Below are 7,974 nucleotides of genomic sequence, written 5' to 3' on the forward strand. Positions count from 1 at the left end.
ATACTGTAACCAAACACCACACAGACATGTTATCTTTTTTTGCCAGATTACTCAATTCATCAGTTACTTTTTCATCAGTTACTCCCCCAGTTACTTGTGTGTGTGTGTGTGTGTGTGTGTGTGTGTGTGTGTGTGTGTGTGTGTGTGTGTGTGTGTGTGTGTGTGAATGTTAGAATGTACTTAGGCATAGATATGTGATTGGGTGAGTGAGACTTGTAGAAAGCACTTTTGTAGAAAGCCTCAATTGAGGCCATATACTTACGGGCCATTTCCAGACTTTATTGTTTACAGGATGTTGGATGTTGCTTCAGAAGATAATCTGAAGAGCAGCTTGTGTACATACTCCAGCACCATCTGACAGTAAATCAATCACTTACATTAATTCAACAGAATTAATGTAAGTTAATGGTTTACTCTGCGGTGGTGCTGCTGGTGCTAAAGAGATGCATTAGGCTGAAGAAAAAGTCTGGAATGTTGGGGGTAAAACACATTAAAACACATAGAAATGTCTGTTTGTCTGACGACCCATCATGGCAGAACCAAAGAGCCTGGACATTGGTGGTGGGACAATTGGGGCTTAAATGGAGCTCTGAGTGACTTGGATGAGGTTTCACTAATGAGAGTCTAAGCACAGATTTAAACCACGCAGAGTGATGGCTGATTGACTCAAAGAAGGTGGGCAATAAGATGATTATTCAATCCAAACATAAAAAAGTATGAAAGCTATGCTTCATGCAGAATTGTCTCTATGTTTTTGTCCTTGACAGTTTAAACCACAATAAATAGCAACAGCATATATTTTGCTATGGTTATCTGCCTCTTATAACCCCAGTGATTTTCCTGTGATTTGAAATCTCGTGTGATCTTGTGAATTTCGTGAGTGCAGGCAACTAACCGCTCTTCCTAGATTGTATCATGTCATCTGAACAAGAACAAATTAAGTTTTTGAATTTCATGCAGATCCAACATTATTTAATTGCATTCACCATAGAAACATGAAATTATTTTGTTCAAATGACAAGTTAGACTTTTGTAAATGTAACAACCACCCAATTTTCTTTTTTTGAGTGTAAGGCTACGTCCACACTAATGCATTTTCGTTTGAAAACGCATCTTTTTCTCTGTGTGGCCTTTCATACACACTGAGACGGTGTTTTCGCTCAAGGAAAACGCAGCATTTTGAAAACACTCGAAAACGCATACATTTGAAAACGCTGCTTTCGTGTCACAGTGTGGACAGCGAAAACTGAGACTTTTTGAAAACGATGACACATTTTAGTCATGTGATGCAGTGAAGTGACCAATTAAACTAAGATAGCGGAGGGCATTATACAGCAGTTGTTTTGTTTGCTCCCAATTTTGACAGCCCTATTAAAGATTAATATCAGTTTGTACATGCTTCAGATAGCTTTTCTTCAAGTTCTTTAACTCTCACTCGCTTTGCCAACTTTGTACTTTTGTGTTAATCGCAGCAACAACTCCACCTCATTGTTAATCCATTTAAAAAACTCAGTGCTTTTCCTCAACATTTTGCCGCAATGTTTTCAGCTGTTTCAGCTTCACTCTTAGAGATGCTGATTCTCATTGTTGCTGCTTCACACTTGCTTGCAAAGTGATCCAGTGAAGACTGTAGGCCACCCTGATGAAGTAGATCACTACCCTATCCACATGGCACAGAACCCCCCTGCAGTTGGTGGGGCCAAAGGAGAGAAGGGTTGAGGTTCTTTTGGGCTGAGTTATATGCTAAGGCACAGCCACCAGGCACTGTCCTTTGAGGACTCTTCCTGGGCCTAGCTCCGAGCTGGTACACTGATAACATAATCTTGGGAAATATATATTGGAATTTTACAGAGGTTTTCTTGTTTAAGACTGGCCCTTTACCCATTTGCCTTGAAAAAACCTACCAGGGTCAAACTGCCTACGGAAACATATCTCCAGGGTCAATGCAGTCTTTCAAAGCACAATAAAGTGGCGATGCATATAAAGGTGTAGTATAAAACTCACACAGATCTTCTTCAAAGTCCTTGTTAAACTACATTAGGAGATGTTAAGATGTTATGTTAAGAGATCCTTTGCATTTTGCAGCCTAAGCACTGAGTATTATCCACTGTATTAACTCTTAATCAGAAGTATAGATATTTTGCTACTGTACTTAAGGACAATTTTTTTTTGGGGGGGGGGGGGGGGGGGGGGGTAGATTATTTGAATACATTGTGCCTTCTGGATATCAAAACAGTTCAAACATGGAGGAAACAGTGACACATTCATAATAATCCTGTTGATGTATCCACCACTGGTGCTCATTGCACATAAAATGTGTATCATTTATGTATCATTTTTTCAGTATACTGTGGTGCAAATGTTCACAAGTTGTACTCATGGTGTAGGTAGCACTAAGAGGAACAAACATGAAGTGAGATTTTCTTTATGTGAGAAGCAGCGAGAAATGTTAGTATCAATCTGCTATATAATAAGAAAGGAAGTAAATGCTGCAACTGACAAAACTACAGCCCCAGCTTAATTCTATGAAGGAGGATTTGAGTGAATGCAAGAAGAAACTTATAAGTAGAACAAACTCTCTCAAACATGAAGGATCGCGAACATACGTTGGAGAAATCAAAACAGTTACTCATGAAAGAGAATAAAGAGTTGAGAGAAAAGGCTGAAAGTTTGAAAAGCCACAGCAGCAAATTCAATTTATGTGTGTTTAGACTACCAACGACTTCATGGTGTCTCTCTTTAATGAGTTGTTTAGGGACAAAACGTAGAATTTCGTGGAATTTGCCCACAGAATTGGATCAGAAAACAAAATTTGGATGTAGAGTAATGATAGTGAGGATCCAAAGATATGTAGTGAAAAAATCTATCTTGAAAATTGCTAAAGAAAATATGATGGTCAGAAGTTTTATCCGAAATACACCCTGAAAATCCGTTGGCAAAGTTTGAAGTGTTATATTATTTATGCAGGTGGTGGAAAAGCATGCACCGATAAGAAAATGTACTGGTTTGACAGAGAAGGAGCATATGGTAGAAAATTAACAGCCAGCAAATCTGGTTATGAATCAGATTGGCAGGTATATATTAAATTAAGGATTTTTTTTACTGGGTTAAATAGAAAGAAAAGGAAATTATTTTATGAAAATAAGATTAAAGATGAAAAATATGATTAAAAGAATATGGAATATATTAAAGGATTTAATTGTCAAAAACATAAAAGATATGCCTTTCTATATAGAGACAGGAGGTCAGTTTTTATCTAAGCCAAATGATATTGCAAATCATTTCAATGAATATTTTCTAATTAAGTTAAATAATCTAAAAAAAATTAATATGCCTAGAACAGACACGCGGGTATTATATCTAATTAAAAAGAAAATCCTAAAAGGAAAGAGAAACTTTAACCTAGTAAATATAAGTACAACAGACAATATGTTAAAAAGATGTAAAACAAACCTCTGTGTATTGACTGGATTGACATGACACTGCTTAAAGTACTGCTAATCCGACTGCTCTGGCCATTTGTCATATCATAAATGTATGATAAGTTTTACTGAAAGAATGCCAAGCATGGAAAATTGCAGTAAGAAGTATTTTTTTTCCTCTGCGAGAAAATAGTAAATGACATTTTTGTGGGTCTAATAGTCATCCAATAAGTTTATTACCCGTTTTATTAAGGATTACTGAAAGAATTATGAGCAGATAAATGTTTTTTTCAGTGTGAATATTTAATTAGTGAATATCAGGATGCTTATAGAAAAGGGTATTCTTTAGCTACTGCCTTAACTCAAATGAGTAATGATTGTTTAAGGTGTACAGAAGAGAAGAACACAGTTGGAGCGGTAGTGCTGGCTTTTACAGCTGCTTTTGATATAATCAATCATGAAATACTATTGAAGAAATTAGAATGTTATGGATTTGTTACGGTGTTGTCCTTAATGGGCAGCACGGTGGTTAGCATACGGTGGTTAGCACTGTTGCATCACAGCAAGAAGATCCTGAGTTCTATTCCACCATCAGGCCGGGGTCTTTCTGTGTGGAGTTTGCATGTACTCCATGTGTTTGTGTGGGTTCTCTCCAGGACTCTAGTTTCCTCCCACAGTCCAAAGCCATGGAGCCATGGAGCCATGGATAGGTTAATTGGTAACTCTAAATTGTCCATAGGTGCGAATGGTTGTCTCTCCCTATGTGTATGGAAACATGGACCATATTCAGACATTAGTGTTGTAGATTGTGGAGTACCCCAAGAAAGTTATCTTGGACCACTCTTTTGTACTATTTTTTTCAAATGACATGCCATTTGTCCTCAATAAGGCAACTATGTCTATGTATGCAGGTGATTTAACCATATATATATATATATATATATATATATATATATATATATATATATATATATATATATACCGAACCGAAAGCACTGTATCGAACGGTTCAATATCGATACGAATATCGTTGCACCCCTAATATATATATATATATATATATATATTAGGGGTGCAACGATATTCGTATCGATATTGAATATCTATATATATATATATATATATATATATATATATATATATATATTAGGGGTGCAACGATATTCGTATCGATATTGAACCGTTCGATACAGTGCTTTCGGTTCGGTACGCATATGTATCGAACAATACAACATTTGTAATTTATTTTATCAATTTTCCTTCTGACGATGCTGTCTGTGTTGAGCGCTCAGTGAATCTGTGTTCGACTACTCCGCCTAGGCTGCACTGTCGAGCGCAGATCCACTGAGCGCTCAACACAGACAGCATAGTCAGAAGGAAGAGCGCAGGGCAAGCTAGCGAGACAGAAGTTAAGCTCTCCTTGCAACAGGCAAATTGAACGTCATTCAGATCTGGCGTTTGGAATTATTTTGGTTTTCATGTGACGTATGACCCTGAAGGTAAGCGAGTCATGGACTAAAGTAAAACAGTATGTTGAATGTGCCATGCAATGCTCAATTACATTGGTGTGAACTAGTGTGTTAGCGCAGTTAGCTCGTTAATGTGTTGGCCGTCTAGCCCCATGCACGGGGCGATCGGCGGTAGCTCGTTAACGGAGATTTGCCGTGTTGTGGCGTTAAGGTAATTTCAACGAGATTAACCTGAAAGCACTAGTGGGAACACAACGAATATGACTGCACATTTACGCCGACATCATCGTAGTGCAAAGACAAGTGGAAGCAGACAAAAAACAACAAGCATGCTACTAACTTTAGCCGAGTCATTTAGACAGCTGTTAGCACATGATTCTCCTTATGCTGCTGAGAATATAGCCCAGAAGAAGCGGATAGTATAGCTTTTATTTTGGAAAGAGACATTTCTCTGTAATAAACTCTCTTTTCCAAAGATGAGTGATTCCTCAATCAGATACAGGGCTTGCAATATCGCTAGCCCGACGTCCCGGAGCTAGCGATTTTTTCAGTCGGGCTACCAAAATCTATCTCTTCCCTGCCCGTCGGGCTATTGTAGGAAGGAAAAATATATGTCAATGCTTTTGCATTCTTTCAGAAATGTAGCTGGGTAATTATGTCATTGGCATCGGTGAGGTACTGTCAATATGTGACATATTGAAATCGCGTTTGAATTTGCGCTTGTTTTTTTGCTTTCACTTTGCAATCGTGCGAACTGTGTATAGAGAGCGACAGCACTGATCTGTGAGTGATGATAATTTGTGCACCAATTCCTCTGACATCGTCTTATTAATCGTTAGCTTACTATGCAAACATGACAAGTGAAATCTCCCGCAGCAAGCTTAAACATGTGAGAGGTTGATCGTGCAGAGAATCGCTGAGCTTATGTGAGTGCGTGTAAAAGCATTTCAGTTCTGCTGAGCCAAATAAGACAGGTCAGGGTGAAGAAGTGACAGCCAAAGAAAAGCTTACCACAAAACGGAGAAGTTATGACAAATCAGACTATAAGGCAAAAAGAAAGTGCAGCTTTATGGTTTCATGGACAAAATAATTTCTGTGGCTGCAATATGACGAGCTAAATAACCAGGGCTGCACATAAGTGGTCCGCAGGTGCGCATTCGCTGTCAAAATAAAAAACACGCACAAGGGTTAGGGTTAAATTTAAAAACTGTACTTTTGAGTTAAAATATATATTTATAATTTTAATAAATGACAAATTAAAAAGGCATGAACATTTTTTTGTATCGAAAAAATATCGAACCGTGACACCAAAGTATCGAACCGAACCGAACCGTGAATTTTGTGTATCGTTGCACCCCTAATATATATATATATATATATATATATATATATATATATATATATATATATATATATATATATATATATACATATATATATATATATATATATATATATATATATATATATATATATATATGGCATTTAAAAAATAGTTAAAGATAGATCCAATTAATAGTTAAATTGATAGTGGATTATAAATAGATTTTGAATGTATCTAAGACTAGTAGCATGGAAATTGGCTCTAACCATTCTATTAGTAAGAATCCAGTTTTGCAGGTTTCTATTAATGGTGCACCTGCTAACCAAGTCCGTGAGACCAGGATCCTGGGTGTAACTTTAGACAGTAAAGTGTTCTGGACAGAGCACATTAATAATTTTGTTGCTAAAATAAGAGTATTTCAGTAGTTAAATGCCATGTAAGGTCTTTGATTGTCTAATGTTGATTATTAGTATGGTCTGATAGTACAATGGAGCAGATTATGAAATTGCAAATGGCACAAAATAAAGCAGTACAAATGATCCTTTGTTTTGGATATAACACAAATATTGTGCATAAATATCTTAATTGGTTAATTGTTAAATATAGATTGCTTATTTTTTAAATTGTATTTATTAGAAATATTATTGTTACAAAGGCACCATCACGTTGTATAAAATATTGAATTGAAGTATCAACAGAAAGGAATACTGTACTAGACAGACTACAGGAAAAATATTTTTATTACCCAAAGCAAGAACCAGTTCAATCAAAAGAACAGTTTTGTACAGGGCTATGGAAGAATGGACTTTACCAATACAGATAATACAAGAAACTTCTAAAACAATATTTATTTGGTCTGACTTTTGACCGGTGTTAAAAATGGTAATATGAATTTGAAAAATGGGCGTGTGTGCTGTAGTAATGACAGTACATTAGTCTTATGTTTTTTAAATGTTGTATTATCAGTGCTTATCCTGATAAGAGGCCTAATTTGTGTTATATGGAGCAGTTTTGTATTGTGTATATGTTTAGTTGCACTGTATATGTGTGTCTGTCTTATAATGCATTGTTAAAATGTAAAGAGTTGCAACGCCAGGAAGAAGGAAGAATAGCTGCTGCATTGCTGCAGTTATTGGGGATCTTAGTAAACATAAACAGTTACATTAACACTGGCTTTATACTGTCTAGTTTTGGGAAATCGGCCATGATAGGCAGATGTTATTGAGCTGTTATGGCTAAATAAACAAACAAGTCTACTGGACCTCACAACAGAAATGATTATGATTTATTCTGAGTGATTGTTTTCCCCATGCTGCACTACCTCAGCCAGTCTTAGGATTTCACCACATCTCAAATTCAAGAAGTTGGCCTCATGGTGTAAGTTAGCATTACTGGTTGAAGCCCTGACTGCTGTATATTGTTCCGTTTGGATGTGCAGTCACATTTACAATGCAGGAAAAATCAAATAAAGCTAGTTTTGTTTCTTATTTATTTATTTATTTTCATGCTTGCGTTGAAGCTGAAGAAATACATTAGAATTTATGTTGAATTAAAGTTTGTATTCCCTTGTATTAATATTTTATTATCATATTAATATGGCACAAGGTTCAGTTGGCTTTGCACAAAATAGCTGGAAGGAATGTCCCCCAAATAACCATTTTTATTTTTAAACAATAAGTACATTTTGGAACATTTATTTGTTCACTTTTTCTTGTGTAAGGAAGTTGAATCGGTATTTCAGGTTTTACGAGAATACACG

This window comes from Maylandia zebra, linkage group LG14, assembly GCF_041146795.1.
Source record: "Maylandia zebra isolate NMK-2024a linkage group LG14, Mzebra_GT3a, whole genome shotgun sequence".
NCBI classification, from domain to species: domain Eukaryota; kingdom Metazoa; phylum Chordata; class Actinopteri; order Cichliformes; family Cichlidae; genus Maylandia; species Maylandia zebra.